We start from the raw sequence: 20,445 nt of genomic DNA, 5'->3' as shown, positions 1-20,445 counted from the left end.
TCCTCCTCCTCCTCCTCCTCTTTCTTCTTCTTCTTCTTCTTCTTCTTCTTCTTCTTCTTCTTCTTCTTCTTCTTCTTCTTCTTCTTCTTCTTCTTCTTCTTCTTCTTTCTTCTTCCTCTTCCTCTTCCTCTTCTTCTTTTTCTTTTTCTTCCAGAAGACCCTTTAACATTTCATGCAATACTGGTTTGGTGGTGATAAACTCGTTTAGCTTTTTCTTGTCTGGAAAGCTCTTCATATGTCCTTTGATTTTAAATGATAGCTTTGTTGGGTGAAGTAATTTTGGTTTAGGTCCTTTCTTTTCATCACTTTAAATATTTCTTGCTACTCCCTTCTGGCCCACAAAGTTTCTGTTGAGAAATCAGCTGACAGTCTTATGGGAGATGCTTTGCAGGTAGCTAACTACTTTTCTTTAATTGTTTTCTAAGATTCTCTCTTTGTTTTTAAGCTTTTGCATTTTAATTATGATGTGTCTTAGTATGGTCCTTTTTATGTTTATATTATCTGAAACTCTCTGAACTTTCTAGACTTGTATGTCTATTTCCTTAACCAGGTTAGAAAAGTTTTCTGTCATTTTTTTTTCCAAATAGGTTTTCAATTTCTTGCTCTCTCTCTTCTCCTTCTGGCACTCCATGTAGCAAATGTTATGCTTGAAGTTGTCCTAGATGCTCCTTATGCTATCTTCATTTTTTTTGGTTCTTTTTCTTTTTTGCTACTCTGATTGGGTTTTTTGCTTCCTTATATTCCAAACCACTGATTTGATTTTTTACTTTATCTGCTTTACTGTTAATTCCCTGTAAATTATTCTTTATTTTAGTTAATGTATCCTTCATGTTTGACTAGTTCTTTTTTATGGTTTCCATGTTCTTCATTCTTTATGGTGTTGAAGTTCTCACTATGTTCATTGAGCATCTTATAACCAGTGTTTTGAAGTCTGTACCTAGTACAGTGCTTTTCTCTAATTTGTTTAGTTCTTTTTTTGGAGTTTTGTGTTCTATTCTTTAATTTGGGACATGTTTCCTTCTTTCCTCATTTTGGCAGCTTTTTTGTGTTTGTTTTTATGTATTAGGTAGAGCTGTTATATTTCTTGGGCTTGATAGAGTGGCCTTATATAGTAGGTGTTCTGTAGGGTCCAGTGGCACTGCCTCCTCAATCACTCAAGCTGAGCACTCCAAGTGTACCTTTTCTGGTATGGGCTATGTACACCTTCCTGTTGCAGTTGAGTCCTGATGGCTGTTGGTGCATCAGTGGGAGGGATTTACCCCCAGGCCAATCAGCTTCAAGGACTGGCTACAACCACCAACCACCATGGGGGATTAGCTCTGCAGGACCCTACCCCACAAAGAAGACTTACTTCTGTGGGGCTCAGATGCCCACTGAGTCTGTTCCTTTTTTATTTATTTTTACAGAGACAGAGAGAGAGAGAGAGAGAGAGAGAGAGAGAGAGAGTTGGAGAGAGGGCCAGATAGGGACAGACAGACAGGAAGGGAGAGAGATAAGAAGAATAAATTCTTCAGTGCAGTTCCTTAGTTGATCAGTGATTGCTTTCTCATATGTGCCTTGACCGGGGGGCTACAGCAGAACAAGAGACCCCTTGCTCAAGCCAGTGACCCCTCGCTCAAGCTGATTAGCCCTTGCTCAAGCTGGATGAATTTGCACTTAAGCCAGTGACCTCAGGGTTTCGAACATGGGTCCTCCGTGTCCCAGCCTGACACTCTATTCACTGTGCCACCACCACCACCTGGTTAGGCATGAGTCTGTTCCCTGAGTGTGTCACTTGTGGAGATGGTTGTCACTTGTGAACACAGTATGAAGCTGTCCATTGGGTATGCTGTCTCTGGAGCCTCCTGGGAGGTGTAGGTCAAGGTCAGCTGCCACCTGTGTTCTGCTTGGGGCCACCTGGCATGAGCTACAAAGCAATCTGCAGATGGCTGTTACTTGTGCTAGGCTTGGAGGTGCTCAGGTGAGGCCAAGCTGTCAACCAAGGCCAGCTGCTGCTAGTGCAAGGTCTGGGGCCACTTAATGAAAGGTATGAGGCATGCTGAGGCCAGATGCTGCTTGTTTGAGAGATTTTAGGAACATCTGAAGCGTGAGCCAAGATAGGCCATTTGTATGGATAAGCCACTGGAAACAGCTTGGGTTGGGCACACCAGTTGGGTGGGGTGGGGTCTCAGGGCATCACCAGGACAGGGACAACAGTATTAGCCAGGTGATGAGACTCAGAGATGGCACCTACCTGCCAGCTCTTTGGGGGTAGTTTCTCAGAAAAGGAACAACAGCCTCTGCCAGTACTTTTGTCTGGCAGAAAGCTGCCCCTCTAGCTTATGTGCTGATGCTAGACAATTCAGTTCCTCCACATATATCCTTGGTGCCTTTCAAGCAGCTGCCCCACTACTAGAACTTAGAGGGAGCGAGTCCAACTAAGACCCTTTGAGAGGAACTGCCTGGGACTCTGGCAGCTCTCTGTCTCACTCAGCCTTAATCCCTGCTGGTTTTTACAGCCCGAAGTTATGGGGACTCCTCTTCCTGGCACTGGAACCCTGGGCTCGGGGGCCTGGTGTGGGGCTGGGACCCTTCACTCCTCAGGAGCGACCTCCACAGCTGAGACATCCCTCCCAATTTTTATTTGCCATACATGGTACAGAACCAGCCCATTCTGCATCTCTGCCATTCTTACCAGTCTTGATGTGGTTTCATCTTTTAATTCCCTAGTTGTAAGATTTCCATTCAGCTTGATTTCAGGCAGTTCTGAATGATGGTTGTTCTGTAGTTTAGTTGTAATTTTGATGTGGTTGTGAGATGATGCAAGTATTGCTTTAAATGATAATTTTAATTAAAACTCTTTTGAGGACAGGCTTTGAGGTTTTCTTGTTTACCACTGTATTCACAGCTTCCTGGCACAATGCTTAGTGAGTGTATGGTAGGCACTGAGTAAACACATGTTATTCTAGTTAAAGAGGAAGCATCATGTAGTGAGATGAATGTTGAATTAAGTGTCTAAAAGTATCTCTAGTATGGGATCTATGAACCTCAATTTCCTCATTTTTTTAAAGAGTGAGATAGAAAGGGAGAGAGAGGGGGAGAGGAAAGAGATGAGAAGCATCAACTCATGGTTGCTTCACTTTAGCTGTTTATTGATTGATTTTCATATGTGCATTGACCAGGGGACTCAAAGCAAGCCAGTGACTCCTTGTTTAAGTCAGTGACTTTGGGCTCAAGCCAGAGACCTTAGGCATCAAGTCAGCAACCTTGGGCTCAAACCAGTGATCTTGGAATGATGTTGATGACCCATGTTCAAGTTTGGTTGAATGTGGCAAGCCCACATTCAAGCTGATGAGCCTGCACTCTAACTGGTGACCTTAGGGTTTTGTACTGGGGCCCTCTGCATCCTGGGTTGATTATTTATCCACTGCACCACCACAAGTCAGGCTAATGTCCTCATTTATAAAATAAGTATAGTGATATTACTCTGTTAAATTTGAACTATTCTATGATGATCAAATGAAATAATATATATGAGTATTTTGTAAAACTACTGTAAGATATTAGTACTACCACTGGAATTAAACTGAGTGTTCAATAGAGTGTATGAAACATATATTTCCCTACAATTGTTAGCCTTTGGCACAGACTTTATATTATATATACGTGATAAAACTGAATCATATGTCTCTGCTCTTTGAACACAAGGAAAGTTGAAACATTGTACACTTGTGTGCTCATCCTTGCTTAGCTCCCAGAGCCATTCTGTTTTCTGGGCATACCCAGATACTCATATGGAAATGCATTCAGCAAGTATCTGGAAAAAAAAAAAGATATAAAGAACTCCAGAGGACTAGGCAAAGTTAGTTAAAAACCACATAATGAATAATGTTTTAGATGATCTATCTGGGAAAAACAGAGTTCAAGTTTGGAAGTCTTTTTTTCATCCTTTCTGAATTTTGCCATGTCTGTTTGCCTTAGAATGAGCAACACATTGATAATCAAAAACAGATTAGCATTTGAGTAAGTGTCCTTCACATCAACCCCTGATTTCCCTTTGGTTCTATATAAGAAAAGGTTCATTACTTTCATTGGCATAAGCTTCTCATTTTGAAAAGTACTTGGATGAAATGTGTCCTGTGGTACTGAGTATTCTCCCTCTGAGTGTACTTCGTATATTGGATGTGTTGTCGAGTGTATTTGGACCCTCTTTAAGTGTTAGCAGTGAAATTATCTTAGATTGCTTTCTTTCAAACATAGATCTTTCATCACTGCTGGATCAGATGTTTTTATTGCCAAATGACAGGGCCACATGTGTGGGGTATTTTCAGGCAGCAATGTATGGACACCGCTGCGAGAGAAGGAAATAAAGCCCTTAGATTTTGGTAAAGGACTGAATGACTTACCCCCTTTTCCAAGAAACAATTCCAGAAACAAAATGTTTTCTCCTGAGCTTAAATGAAAAGCAGATACAACAAAGGCTTTAAACTGAGAAATAATAGATTCACTGGCATCAGGTACTGAAGGAATTGCACATTATTTAGACTTCTCAAAAAATTGGCTATGCTTGTTAGCTGGGGGTCCAAAAATTCTCTGGAAATTATTGTCTATGTTAACCATAAAACTACTAAACAGTTTATTATTGTCAAATTCACTTAAAATGGATAACCTTGATCTCTAAGTAATTCCCTTTAGGGAATTGCCTGTGGTAAGAATAAATTTTAGAAGTCCATTGTTAAGCATTTCATTAAATCAATATGATTGAGGAAAATTTGATATTCCTATGGAAATTTCCATGCTTTTATTGCTCTTTCCATATTATTAAGATTAGTGATTCCTGTGTTAAAAAATCTGGGACTAGCATTTTCTCAGTTTAAAGTATATCTGATGAATACTGATGGAAAGAATGTTACTGTGGAAATTCATTTATTCTCCTTAGTCTGCATTATTTATCTTTTTACTCTCCAAGTTTATCTTAAACTCCTGTCAAACTAAATTAGTTCTGTTATCTAATCACAGATATTGTCTATATATTTACCATGAGAGGGATGGAGGCCCCAAATATTTGTTTAACCTCTAGTAGTTCTGATGCAGCCGTATAAAAGTTATTGTTGAGATCCTGTAGAGATTCTATGATTAGCTGTAGGTAAACAACCATCCCTGTTTGCCCAAGACTGAGGGTTGCCTGGACACAGGCCAGTTTTCTATAAACTGGAACTATTAGTTACCCTAATGGTTTAATGTATATTAATAATATGCATTAAAAATTATAGGAAAAATACCTCATCCAACAGTAAAACATTAATTATGAAATATATATCCCCGCAGGTCTTCATTTTTTTTTAAAGGATTGCTATTAGATTGAACTCATTATTTGAAATATTGTTCACTTAATTACTGATCATTTTAATAGAAATAAAAATATTTGTGACTTAAAAAATTTTAATTTATTTATTTCACTGTTTAAAATACAGAATTTATTGAAAATTTTCTGTATTCTTCCTTAGTTTTCATTCAGTAAGACATAAGAAGTTACAGGCCAAGAACTTCATTAAGAAATATTTTTTAATGGTTTATTTTTCAGTTGCTGTTTTCTGTGTTGTGATATTTATTTTGTGAGGTCATTAAACATGTTTCCACTTCTCTGTGGATTTGAGCAGAGTAATTATATAGTTCTTAATGTACTGTTTTTGCAGAATCAGACACTTAGGTTTTACACGTCTGAAACATAAATCTCTTGTCAACACTCCTTCTTATTTCCCAGAGCTCTGGTTTGTAAAGCAGGCCTGATGTGTGTTGGCTTCCTTTTATAGATGACTCTGCTCCCTCTCATGAAATGTTGTAATCTAAACCTCCAATGAGCTTGAACTATCCCAAATATTGGATATTGTAAGGTTTGTTCTAATGAGATGTAGCATATGGGGCAAAGAACACCTCCCAGATTTCTGGAGATGTTGAGCTTGAAGGAACAATCTTAGGAAAAAGTCTCTGCTTTTCTTAAAGTTTATCTTTAAGAAAGATAAAGAGTTAATTTGGACTTAGAAGAATAAAGTGGATCATAATACTAAACATAACGAAGTTACAAAAGCACACAAATTCACTCTGGTTATAGCTAATCATTGCGTTGTATGGACTCACCTTACTGGTCCATTTAATCCTGCTGATGATACATGGAATGAATAACAAATGTGTTGAATGCCAATTTCATCCTCTTTCTAGGAATTTATGGAAATAGGTGTTCTAATATATCTCAGGAGATGCCAATGGGTGACCATAATAAATGATAAAATTTGTTTATACCTGATTTTTCCCTTTCTTACATAGTTCATTGGTCGTTTTGCCATACTGTACATACATTATCATGGCCTCAAATGTCCTCTGTGATTGTCTAGTGAGCAGACCCTCTTAAACAAAACAGCCAAGAGTTGAACTGCATGTCCTGTCTAGTATAAAGTGAAATCCTGCTTCCAGGAAGAACTATTACCATTTTCTTTGTAGGTCTTTTCTAGAACCAGTCTCTCTCTTTCTCTTTGCATATGTATGTATATATTTACATATATTTTAACATTATTTAATTATTTTTAATATTTTAACATTATCTTAACATTTTTAGCAATATTTGATTTTTTAACATTTTAACAGTATTTTATTTATTTAAAATATTTTAGTATTTTTATATTTACTGTACTTAGTATTTTATTATTTATTATTTTTTTATTTTTCTGAAGTGAGAAGCAGGGAGATAGAGAGACAGAATCCAGCATGCGCCCAACTGGGATCTACCCGGCATGCCCACTGGGGCGATGCTCTGCCCATCTGGGGCGTTGCTTTGTTGCAACCATAGCCATTCTAGTGCCTGAGGCAGAGGCCAGGGAGCCATCTTCAGTGCCCGGGCCAACTTTGCTCCAACGGAGCCTTGGCTGCAGGAGAGGAAGAAAGAGAGAGAGAAAGGAGAAGGGAAAGGGTGGAGAAGCAGATGGGCGCTTCTCCTATGTGCCCTGGCTGAGAATCGAACCAGGGACTTCCACATACCAGGCTGATGCTCTACTGCTGAGCCAACCAGCCAGGGCTTGCAGTTAGTATTTTTAATTTTCTATTATATTCACATTTTTCCAATGAGAAAAGATACATTTTAATTATATCCAAATACCTTTTCATGGCTTTATATTATATCTATAGATCTATTTCTCAAATTCAAATTAGATAAATAATCTTCTGTAAGGGAATAGCACTGGGTTAACTTCTAGCATAATTATATGCTGCCTTTTCCTACTTAAATAGTTCGGTTGTCTATCTAGGACTCATACCTGATAGCTGCATAAGAAATGTGATTTGTTTTATACTTTTGGAGAGTAAATTTATGTTTTTCTCTTTGGATGGTAATGTGAAATCAAGAAATGTGAATTTCAATTCCTGACAACAGTCCTTAAGATTTTGCTTCCAGGTCATTTAAAAAAAATTGATACTCGTCCCTACAATCCTAAGTGATGTATAGCAAGTGTTATCTATACCCTGAGAAATGTAAATCATACATGATCTTTGTTCAGAATTAGAACATCTTCTGGGATTTTCTATCTAGCAATTGTACCTTAATTACATGTGCTAATTTATTCATTTCTACTTGTCAGCAGTTTCTCAAGCAGAAGTCCAAAGTGTCAATGGTTAGCTGTTCTCTGGACAGTTATGAATATACAGCGTGTGTAGTTACATACGCATAACCAAATGCACAGTGCCTGAAGAAATTAGGCATCAGGACCGTGCAAAAGTAGGTTGAAGGTCTAAAAGAGCAATGAATGAACATTGGCCCTCCTTCCAATGACATCTTTTGTCAGGCATACTCTTTCACAGGAAAGGGCAATAGTTCTCACCAGACCTTAATACTGAAGCAAATTAGCCATCCTATATTTGTGAGACCCAAAGGAAATAATTCTGAGTCTTTCTCCCTGACCTGATTGAGGTAAATGATTAGCATGAGATGTCCCCAAGAGTCCCTGTTTTTCAGAATTTCTATTGGGAAGAAAATCTGAGAACTTTGACATCTTGGTGACAGGGGAGTTAGTGAGTGCAGGAAAGCAAAACTGGAGGAAGGTACCAACTGAGTGCTTTGGGATCTCGTAAGTTTGAGTCCATCGTGTCTTCTTAACTTCTCTTTGAGGCTGCAAAAGAACTAGCTGTTGCTGGAAAGACTGACTGAAAAAGAGCAAAAAACAAAAAAAACCAAAAACCCCAAACAAAAAAACCCCTCATGGACACAGAAAACAGTGTGGTGATTTCTGGGGTAAGAGGGGAGGTGGAGGGAAGTATGGAGGGATAAATGGTGGTGGATGGAGACTTGACTTGGGGTAGTGAACACACATTACAATGTATGCATGAGGTGTTGTAGAACTGTGTACCTGAAACCCATATACTTTTGTTAACCAGTGTCACCCCAATAAGTTCAATAAAAGGGAATTTGCTGCTTTTTGACACATTAAAATTGTATGTATTTTGGTGTACAACATGATTTTTAAGGTGTACATGTGATAATTTAATATATGTATACATTGTGAAATGATTGCCACAATCAAGTTGATTAACATATCCATCACCTCACATAGTTACCTTGTGTGTGTGTGTGTGTGGTGAGAACACTTAAGTTCTACACTCTTAGCAAATTTCAAGTATGCAATACAGTGTTATTAATTTTGGTCACATACAAAACAGGAGAAAATATTTTCAGAACATATAGGTGATAAAAAGTTGATATCCAAGGTATAAGAAACACATTTACCTCAACAGCAAAAAACAAATAGATCAATTTAAAAGTGGGAAAGGACCTGAATAAACATTTTTCCAAAGAAAACGTACAAATGACCAACAGGTACACGAGAAGCTGCTCAACATCGCTAATCAAAACTGCAATGAGATGTCACCTCACACCTGTTAGAATGGCTACCATCAGGAAGACCAGAGGTGAGTGCTGGCGAGGATGTGGAGAAAAGAGAAGCCTGCCTCATGTACTGTCGGTGGGAATGTAAACTGGTGCAGCCACTGTGGAGAACAGTATGGAGGTTTTTCAAAAAATTAAAAATAGAACTACCACATGATTCAGTAATTATATTTCTGGGTATATATCCAAAGGAAATAAACTTACTATTCTTTGGACGTGCCAAGATCTCGTCCTAAGCCTCAGAGACCTTACATTTGCTCTTCTTCTGCCAGGAATGTTTCTTCCTCAAGTCTCAGACTGGGTTTTTCACTCCCTTCTTTCCAGCCTCAGCTCAAATGTCTTCTCAGAGAGGCCTTGCCTTGCAGACCACACTATCTGCTTTACTGTTTTCACTAAAACACTTATGACATGGAGTCAGCTTGCACATCTGTAGTCATTCACTCCGTATTATTTGTCTCTGCCACCAGGATGTGAATTCCATGTGGGCAGGAGCTTTGGCCAGCTTCTGACTGCACCCCACAGCCTTATCCACTTCAGGTGCTTGATAAATGCTTGTTGGTAAATGAATAATTGAATTTAGAGTAAAGTAAAAAATGTCACATAGCTCTTCTACGATACAAAGGAAATACAAATCAAGTTAGAAGTGCAAAGGGTCAACTTCTGGCTTTAACATATGTCAAGATCAGGTGAGAAATTGCAAATTGCTTATAATAGGCACCTGATGGTGAGTTATATAGGAACAAAGGCTCAACTGAGAGGAAAAAAATGAATCTCTTCCTAAACTCCTAAGATCTAAATCAGAAGCAGACCCTGGATTTAATGCTTCCTATGCAGACAATCAACATCGTCATCATCACCACACGAACACATGTTTATTGAACAGTGAAACTGTACCTCTCTTCTGACAATACCTACAGGCAACTAGGAAGAAGCAGATGGTGCTTGCAGCTGCACATGAGCAGAAGAAACTGCATAAAGATTATGGGGAACATTTTGGCTTTAAGGCTCCTATCCATCTCAGTTCAGTGTATCTCCCAAGAGCATATGGGAGATACACTTCTTGAAAGTACTTCTTCTGCCTTCCATTGAAATACATGTTTGTCTACTGCCCCATTTCCTTAACCAGCCTTTCTTCCTTGGTCTTCCCCTTAAAAATTGGTGTTCATTAGAATTCTATCCTCTGCCCTCTTGCCATTCAAATCCTACCTAGTAGCTTCCCCTACCTATCTATCCTCATGCTGATGACAATGTAATAATGTGCATTTCTATACGTTGTCCTTTCTCTCAATCCCTGGGCCTGAACTTCCAATTGTTGTTAGATATCTTTGCTTAGGCACCTCAAGATTATTCCGTCTCAAACCAAATCTGTTCCATCGTTCTTCTGCTTTTCTCATGTTAGTTTCTAGCCATCTAAAGAGCTGGACTCTTCTTGTCTCACATCTCACTAGTTGTCTTCATGTCATTCTCCTCTTTACCTTTTTTTAGGTCACCTGCAGCTTGGACTTTCATCATTTCCTACCTTGGCTTTTGCAATAACTAGTGTGTCTTCTGATGTTATCAATTCATTCCCTCTTCCTGTAAACTCCTTTTTTTTTCCCCAGAAGAAATTTCCAATTTCTTTGTGAAGGCATAGAAATTCTCCTGAAACCAGGCACCAAAATATCTTTCTAGCCTCATTTGCCTTTCAGTGTGTATGCACACCGCCCCGTTAGACCGTTTGAGTCCTGGGACATCCCCATGCCTCTCTCCTTCACGCTTTTAATCATGCTCTGCTCTCCGTCTGCGCCTCCCCTTGATTCCTCACAATAAGAAATCTCATTCACACCTTGGCTGGGTTGCTCAGTGGATAGAGCGTCCTCCCAGTTCATTGAGGTCATGGGTTCCATCCCCGGTCAGGGCACATATGAGAGGCAACCAATGAATGCACACCTAAATGAAACGAGTTGACATTTCTCGCTTTCTCTCTCTATCAAATCAATGGAAATACTACCGGTAAAAAACAAAACAAAACAAAAAACCCCAGAAATCCCATTCACTAGCATAAACATTCCTATGAAGCCCTCTGCACTTGGAGAGCTTCTGCCTCCTTCTTCATTTATTTAAGTCTGCCTTGTCTGAGGACGGCTTTCTCCCTCACTGGGTTGAAAACCCCATTCCAATCAGCTGCCTTACCTGTTCCTTTATATAGCCCTCCGTACAGTGTACTGTCTTGACTGTATAAGACACTCCATATATGTTCCTTAAAATGACATATGTTGTATATGTTGGGTTCAGAGAAAAGTTGCCTATTTTAACAAGCGAACTTGGCTCGAAGGAACTGCTGAGCTAAAGCCAGCTCCAAAGTTGCCCATTCTAAGTAATGGCTGATAACAACTGAAAATTCACTCTTCTCATATTTGTAGGATGCCGTTCTTAAGCTCTTCATGTTTAGCAAAGTGGCTAAGACATGGTTTGTGGAATCAAACAGATCCAGGTTTGACTTCTGGCTTTGCTACACACTAGTTGTAAGTCTTGGACAAGTTAATAATCTTATCTAAACCTCAATTTATTTATATATAAGTTGAGACATAATATTTCTTACCCAATTTAGGGTGATTGTGAGGACTGATGAGATATGAATATAAAATGCTTAACACAGTGACTAGCACATAGTAAGTTTTCAATAAAAGCTACTTATTATTCCAAGCCACTAAGTAGTCCTATGATATCTGCATATCAAATATTAGCTGGAGAGCAAGCTTTCCATGTAACAACCCCTTTATGTCTTTGGAAGAAGAGTAGACACATCTCATGATACAATATCTTTGGTTATATAATTTCTCAATATTCCTACTGTCACTGTTACCTTTTTTTGGTCTATGGTCTTTTGACCATGGCACAAACAATGCTCTTTAATGATATCAATACAAGACAATTGTAACCTGCTGTAGGTTACAAAGATAACACACTACAGTCACCATTATTGTCCTCTTTCTTTTCCTTTTGAACACCCATTTAAAACTAAATTAATTTAGATTGCTGAAATATAATCTTGGCTACAGTTTCTGGCATCTTAAAGCCAAAAGTAAAATTGCAGTTTAATTGGCTTCTCTGACTTTGGCAATACATAGTATAATAGATTTTACTTGGGAAATTTTGACATTTTCAACAGAATCATGAATTGTTTTTAACAGTCTCTGAAAGACTATATTTAAAACTAGGAGAAAGAGGGAGAGAGAATATGAATCATGCGAGAAGTATATATTCTGGCTCTGGATGAGTATAATTTTTGGATAAGAAATTGGACTGAGGTGATGTTTGTGAGGCAATTTAAGCTTCATGAAAGAAAGCTGGCATTACAAACACAGCGTTATTATCTGCATATGTGTTTATGCGGCATCCATCAATATGTTGCAAAAGAATTTAGGAAAAGCTATTTAATAGATGTTATTGAACATGAGGGGTATCAGGTTAACACTCTGAAGAACACTGTATCCTGGAGTCTCTAAGGAATCCACAGAGTAGCCAAATCCTTTCCTCTGCCCAGAAATATACCTACAATGTACAAGAAAATTAGTTATTTGGGTTCATTTAAAGGATTTCCTCAGGTAAACCCTGTTGGTTGAGCTCAGTGTTAGTAATATTTGCTGGGAATATTGCTTCCACCTCCTGAAAATTTTAGATCTTTTTTAGTCATTGTTGTACAGCTGCTATTTTTGTGCCTCCTTACCTGAGCACCATGGTCTTATTTGTGTATGCACTTAGAAATTGCTATAATGTAACTAGACTTATTGTGGTGATCATTTCTACAGTACATATATTGAAACATGTTGTGTACCTGAAACTCATAAAATGTTCTATGTCAACTATATCTCAATAAAAATAGTAATGTATGTGCATGCAAATAATCAGAACAGTATAGAGATGCACATATTAGAACAAGAAGTTCTCTTTTCCTCACCTTCATCCTATCCCTCAGGAAAAACTTCTTCATCTCAGGACACGTTTAGACTCTTAGAAGTTATTGAAGATGCAAAGAGCATGTGCCAATTAATCAATATTTATCACACTAGAAAATTAAACTGAGAAAATGATAGAATATTTAAAAACCCATAATGGCAAGCCCATTGCACACTAACATTTAAAAACACTATTTAGTGAAAAATATGAAAAAGGTTTTCCATAGTAGTGAGAAGAGGGACATTGTTCTGTATTTTTGGGAAATCTTTTCAATGTCTGGATTAATATAGGTTGGGAGGATTCTCATCTCTCTGCTTCTGTGTTTAATCTGTTCCGATATTATACACCATGTACCCCCTAAACACCTCCACTGTACAATAATGACAAAGTAAGACTGAAAAAGGCAGGTAACATCTTGATATTATTATAAAAATAATTTTGGGCCCTGGCCGGTTGGCTCAGCAGTACATCATCAGCCCGGCGTGCGGAAGTCTCAGGTTTGATTTCCGGTCAGGGCACACAGGAGAAGCGCCCATCTGCTTCTCCATCCTTCCTCCTCTCTTTTCTCTCTGTCTCTTTCTTCCCCTCCCATAGCCAAGGCTCCATTGGAGCAAGGTTGGCCCGGGTGCTGAGGACAGCTCCATGGCCTCTGCCTCAGGGCTAGAAGGGCTCTGCCCATAACAGAGCAATGCCCCAGATGGGCAGAGCATCACCCCCTGGTGGGCATGCTGGGTGGATCCTGGTCAGGCACATGTAGGAGTCTATCTGACTGCCTCCCTGCTTCTAACATTGGAAAAATACAAAAATAAATAATTTTTTTGACCTTGTGGATCCTCTAAAAGAATCTGTGGACTCACATTGTTCCTGGACCATATTTTAAGAATTGCTGCCTCAGATAAAATCATTTTGGACTATTTCAGGGCTTGTCTGTTCTGATTATTACTGCCATAGTGTTAACATTATGCTTAAATCTTTAGTTGTTTACTTTCTAGTTAAATTTGTGTTTCCTTACCTCTTACTCCTGAAATTGCCTCCTGGTAAATGTTAGACACTCTCCTCTCCTCTCAGTTGTGTGAGATGAACGCTTTGGGGTGCTTACATGTCCCCTCACCCTTCTGTCCTTCCCTTCTCTTTTCAAAATCTTGCAACTTTACCACTACTTTACCTGGTCAAGTTTTGCAGCGTTTGAAGTCACCATTGCTACTAAATATGGCTTCCATGCTGTAAATTCAGGCTTTCTGTGTCTGTAAATTGGATTTAAATAAGAAGCATTTAAAATGTGATGATTATGTAAACGTGTCTGTTTGTAAATATCCATAGATAAAGAAATAGAATATTGCAGCCCTAAATTTGTACTGTTTGGAAGATGATGTTCCAAGCATGAAAGTCTAATATGTTCTCTTTTCTCAGATGTCTATTGCTCAGATGCCTAATGACATTTTAATATGCTTCTTAACCGACTATACATTTCTTGTATAGATTTTTTTTATTTCTTAGGTTTCTAATTGTCTGTTTTTTTCAGAAAGAACTTGTGCCTTTAAAAAAAGAACTAAGACTTTATCCTTAAGATAATTCAGGTTAATTATACTCTTCATTATATGCACCAGTGTGTGTCCTAGGCCTGCTGCAGAAGCGTCACTCTAGGTTCTCTTTTATCTTCTTTGTTTGAGGGTTTCCTTTTTAACTATAGTGCATCTCCAACTAATTTTTTCTTTTTTTAAAGACAGGGAATAAACTTACTGATTGTCTGTACAAAAATGTCTTTATAACTTCACATTTGATTGAAAACTTGGCTAAGTATAGAACTCTAAGTTGAAAATAATTTCCTGTTTTATCTCTGAAGGCATTGTTTTGCTAGTTTCCAACAATAAGTTTGGCTGATGAGAAATGTGATACTAATCTGATTTTTTCTTCCTTTTATGTAACTTCTTTGTTCCTTGGTTACTTTTTGTATGTGTCCAGGTATGAGTGTTATTTCATTTATCTTGCTCTGCAACCAGTGAGAGATTTTAATGGGAAGATATCTGTTTTTCTAACAAATTTTATTCTAGTATTTATTATTTTCTTCTTTTAAAAAATGTGTCCATTGATTTGAGAGAGAAAGAGGGGGAGAGAGAGAAAGGGAGAGAAGCATCAACTCACTGTTTCACTTAGTTGTATACTCACTGTTCACTTCTCCTATGTGCCCTCACCAGGGCTCTAACCTATGACCTGGGTGTACCAGGACGATGCTTTATCCACTGAACCACCTGGCTAGGGCCTATTATTTCCTTCTCTTAATTTTCCTTTTTTTTTTTTTGGAACTCTTATTAAGTGGAATATAGAAATCTTTGATTGATTATCTTTTGCCATTTTTGTCTCATATTTTTAATAATTATTCATTTTTCTTATAGATTACCTTAGCTTTCTTCTTCCAACTTTCTTTTTTAAATTTGTCTCTTTATGTTATTTTTTAATTACAGTTGACATTCATATTATTTTATGTTTCTTTCAGGTGTGCAACCTACTGGTTATACAATTATATAATTTATAAAATGATCTTCCTGATAATTCTAATACCCACTTGGCACCATACTTAGTTATTACAATACTATTGACTATACATCTTTACACCTTTGTGACTATTTTATAACTACCAATTTGTATTTCTTAATCCCTTTCTTCCAACTTTCTATTGAAACGTTATTTTGGCTATGAGACTATTATTTTCGAAGAGCTTTTCCCTTTTCATTGTTCCTTCTTAAGATTTTCCTTTATATGTTATCAAAATCTCCCTTCATATCCTTGATGATACTAATTACAAATTCTCTTGATTGAATCTGAATTATTTTTGTTTCCTTCTCTTTGGTATTGATGGTCTTCCTCAAATGTCTGATAGTCTTGGTTTTCTATTGATATATCTGAATGAAGGAGGTAGATTCACATAAATAGATACATGCTCGTTGTTCACTTGGCTTTACCGGGCTGTGTTCTGCACAAGAGAGTTGCCTGAGCTTTGTGGAACGTGGACAGCTTGCTGACTGTTCCATAGCACTCTATGGTCAGGAAGGCAGAATTCTCTACTCCCAGTCCCCACAAGACTTGCAGTGAGGGCCCTACTATCTGCCTTCAGTGCTTTACTTGGAAGCCCTAATTTGTTTAAGGCAAATAACTCAATTTCTTCACAGCATAATTTTCTGCTTTAGCTTGGATGCTCATGTCCCTGCCACATATGAGGGAGTGAGAAAGTAAGCCAATGCCGGTATCTTGCAAACAGTTCTTCAATCAATCACCCTGTTTTCTCCCTTTCTTTTTTCCTCTCATGTTTTGTTTAGTCTTACTTCTGCTCTCCATCTGCTGCCTGGGTTGGGATAAGGCTGGAAAGGGAGCTCAGCAATGACGAATTCCTTCCCTCTACTGATGTCTCCTCTTGTGGATCCTCAGGGTTATAATGACCAAAGTTTTTTCGTACATTTTTGGCTCCAGTTGAACAAGATGGTCATTAGGTTACCCTGGTTCAAATAACAGCTCTGGTCAATTCTCATTTTCTACTTATACTGTGAGAAGACAGCTTTGGAGTCTCAGGATATCCAGATGGGAATGTAAGCAAGCACATCTAACTGACAAACTAATTCAACATCCTGCTGAAGAACTCTAAACTGGCCCGCTTTTCATGTTTCAAATACGATCTGAGGAAACTGAACGCAGACCGGCAACCTGGCTCAGTTTGAGAGAGGTATGAAGTCACCTAGGAGCACAGGGAAGCTCCAGAAGCAGTCCTTCGGAACAGAAGTTGTGCTTTTGGACAGAGAGGAGGAAATCCTGCATATTGATTGAAATGAAGCAACCTGATTCAATGAATGCACGTGTTTACATTTTTACTGCGGCCTTCTAAAATGAGCTGCTCAAAAATGTACGTAAGCCTTTACGAACTAAACATAAATGTTTGCCAAATGATACTTTTAGGAAGCATTTAATGAATGCCAATATGCCTATAGGAACCTTGAAAGGACAATAACAAATGCTGCATTTTTTTTTATGTCAGCAATAGCTTGTAAATCTCAGACGTGACTTCACACCCAGAGACTGCTTCACTGCCTAGAATGAAAAGCCATTTTCAAAGGAACTCCTGGCATCAGTTTTAAGAGCACTTTGTGCATGGCCACACTATGAGGCTTCGTGTGAAGGGTGCAAAGCGGCAGCTGGTGAGTACATAAGCCTCTCGCCTCCGGAGGTCTGAATTCATAACTCAGTCTTGCCTTGGCCACGAGAAAACTTTGCTTGGTTCAGTCTCTCTCTGCTTAGCCTCATTAGAAAACGACCACACCATTTGGCTCGGTTTGCTTCAACTGGCAGCGTCTGTTGAAGAGGAGGCCAGGGCTTGGGTAAGCAGAGCCCCGCGGAGGTGTGCTGGCTGCCCCCGTGGAATCCTGCTTGCCACCTGCCTGGGCTTGAGTCTTCCTCAGGCCAAGTGCTATTAATCCTTCTCTGTCATGAACATTAAATCCATATCAGTCTTTTTTGTTGTTGTTGTTGCTGTTTTATTTTAAAACAAATTCATTAGGTATTTGCTCCTCTGAAGTTGGATTTGGGAAAGGCTTAAAAATGAGGCTGATTTGTAAGTACAGCTGTTGACTGGAGCGGGGTCTTAGCCTTGAAAATATTTTGTTTTCATCTCACCAGGGTACTCACAGATTCCCTAGCCATTTGTGTGATACTGTCAATATTTTTTTTTTTTGAGGGTTGGAAGTAAGGTGTGTGTTTAAGACTCTTAAACAGATTTAAGGGGGAAAAGGAGTTACTCGTTCTACAGGACTGATACTGACAAGTTCTATTCTTTCCGCACCATGAATCCTAAGGAACTTCTTAATCCAGTAACAAAGTGAATCAGGCAAGGTTTCAGATGTGAGATAGAAAGTTTCCTAATAGGTTTTTCTGCTGCTCCACACCAGAGGCCCTGCCGCCCACTCTGACCCCCATCCATCACGCCATCCTCTTTGGTTTCCGCCCACCTCAGCTCTCCTCTTAACACAAGCACACTGGCCCTTTCGGTTTTAAAAGGGTCTCCAATGTAGCCCCAGATCTCCTCAATTCTTGATAGGAATTTAAAATGTTTCTCTGAAAATAGAACAATAAATCACACTCCATCATGAAACCAGATCGTAGAACCAGCGGGGAGGAATCTTTTAGAGATTTTGGAAGAAAAATGATTCTGAAGAAATTAATTTCAGTATTTTAAAGTAATACAACCTGATTGTGTCTTGACAGACATGTTTTTAGATAAAATGGGAGCGACCCGTTTTATCACTCCCTTTGCTGCTCTAATTCTGCCCTATGTGGAGGGAGGGTAGAAACAGTTGAGAAGCTGAGATTGAAGAGAATAACCTCACACATGTTCTAATTTAGAGATACAGACTCTCTGAGGCTACGTTCTATAATCCACTAGAAACAGAGAAGTGAGAAGCTATGCGGTGTGTTTCTACTCTCAAACTAGAAGACAAGAATTTTTGGAGAGTCTCTGTCTCTGAATGATATTTTAAAATTCTCACAGCAGAGTGAAGGGGAGACCGGATGCAGGACAATGATCAAAATTCACCTAACATCTCATTTCTTTCATCAAACCTTTTGTCACCGGGAAGTCCTCATTGATTACGCCCGCCCACCTTTTGAATTTAGGTCTCTACCACACACCCAACAAATGTGTATTGAGCACCATTCATTCATCAGGAACTGGTCTAAGTGCTGAGGACACAGTGCTAAATAAAGCAGACGTGGTCTCAGCTCGCAAGGAGCTTACAGTCTCATAAAACAGACAGCCTGGGTGTGCTAGTAAAAGTTTCACCCCACTTGCAAGAGTTCCACCCTATTTACAAGCTAACTAGTTAGCCTGCCACGGTTTCATGAATGCAGTTAGGAGAGATGAAATGCCTGAGTCAGAGATGAAGGACAGTTTATTACTCAGACTAATAGCAGTTACCAGAGAGTCAGCATTCATGTGATTCATGTGCAAGTTTCCGAAGCCCCAATTTCCGCAGGATGAAGGTGGAGAGGGCACGATGACACCTGCGTATGCAGGAGGGGAACACTGCTGTTCAGGGATTTATGGAGTCTGAATCCATAATAATGAGTAGTAAGCATGCCTGCCAGTGGTGGGATTCAATAACACACAGTTCTCTGTTCTAATGACTGTTTTAAGTATAAAAAAATGACATACGGAAAGGCAGCTTATTATTTCATGCATTTAATACTTAAAAAGGAATAATAAAAGGAATACACAAAACTAGATTATGTTATAAAAAAGAATTTTGAAATATTAATAAAAAATATTAAATACAAAAAAATAAAACTGTTATTTAAGATATTTTTATATTGCTCCTTGATCGGCGTCCTCACTTGCAACTTTTTTCCCTGACGAACAGAATGCACATTACTACAGGTGCTTAGAATATGTTGTTGGGCATATGAAGGTTAAAAAAGAGGAAAGAATGTAAATTTATGATTTCCACATTGGGCAGCTGCCCAGGCGCCCACCTTAGCGAGAACCCTGATTACAAGGGACATTTTAACAACCGGTTTGCCAGACTCAACAAAAACTTAGGTATCGGTTCTGCTGAATCGGTACAAACAGCTGAATCCCACCGCTGATGCCTGTCCTTTGTTTTCTTTATCACGCTAAGCATGGCTGGCCCCATCTCTGCTTCCCAAGGCAGTTCACTATACAAACATCCTTGGAAAGGTGGTCTGGAACAAAGACCAGTCAGTGACTCATTTGCAAGACGTGTAGAAACAGGAGAGACCCATGGAGAATTTATTTCCAGCACTTCAAAGCAGTGACCTTGTTCCTCAGAGTAGAGACAGCTTGCCTACTGGGGCGAGAAGGAAGTTTTTCACACGCTGCCTTCTGAGGCTTATGGATGTGACCATAATACTAAAAGAGGCATGTCTTTGGGTGGGACAGAGGAGGACCGTGGCTGAGCCAAGGAAATCTCAGATGTGACAATTCAGTTGGCAGCTCCCAGAAAATCTCACAGTCTTATGACAACATAAAACATTGGCCATGCATCTCGTGGTTAGAAGTGTTGGGCTGCAGGTGTTAGCCAGGCCAGCTCCAAGGGTGACCAGGTGGACTTCCATCCATGGTGGGTGGGGGCTGAAGGACTTGGAGAAGAGATGAGAGCCAGTCATGGAATAATTGCGTTAAAACAGCAACAACAACAACAGCTGGTTTTGAAGTTAATTAGCCTAAAGAAGTGTCTCATGTTGGCTAGGATTTATTTTATTTAAACCTGATATATAGGAATTTAGAAACAGACATATGGATTTTTATAAAGGTTGATAAAAACAAAATGTGCTTCTAAGCTGTGGGCCAAGTCTGAGCTGTAGTTAAGTTTTATGGATGAGTTTTTAACTCCCAAGGAACAAATGTATAATAGAAGTGCTGATGTAGACACAGGCCTAGCTGTGGAAATACCCAGTGGGAGCTGAGACAGGTGTCATACAGGAAGATTTTGATAAAGGTTCATTTAGTATGATAAGAAATTTGAAACAATAGAAAAATGCAGGAAAAACAAGTGAATAGTTACTATTGGTAGGAAGGATGTATAACATGAATTAAGCTA

Source organism: Saccopteryx leptura, chromosome 2 (assembly GCF_036850995.1).
Source record: "Saccopteryx leptura isolate mSacLep1 chromosome 2, mSacLep1_pri_phased_curated, whole genome shotgun sequence".
NCBI lineage: Eukaryota > Metazoa > Chordata > Mammalia > Chiroptera > Emballonuridae > Saccopteryx > Saccopteryx leptura.
Note: the sequence above shows the minus strand (reverse complement) of the source record.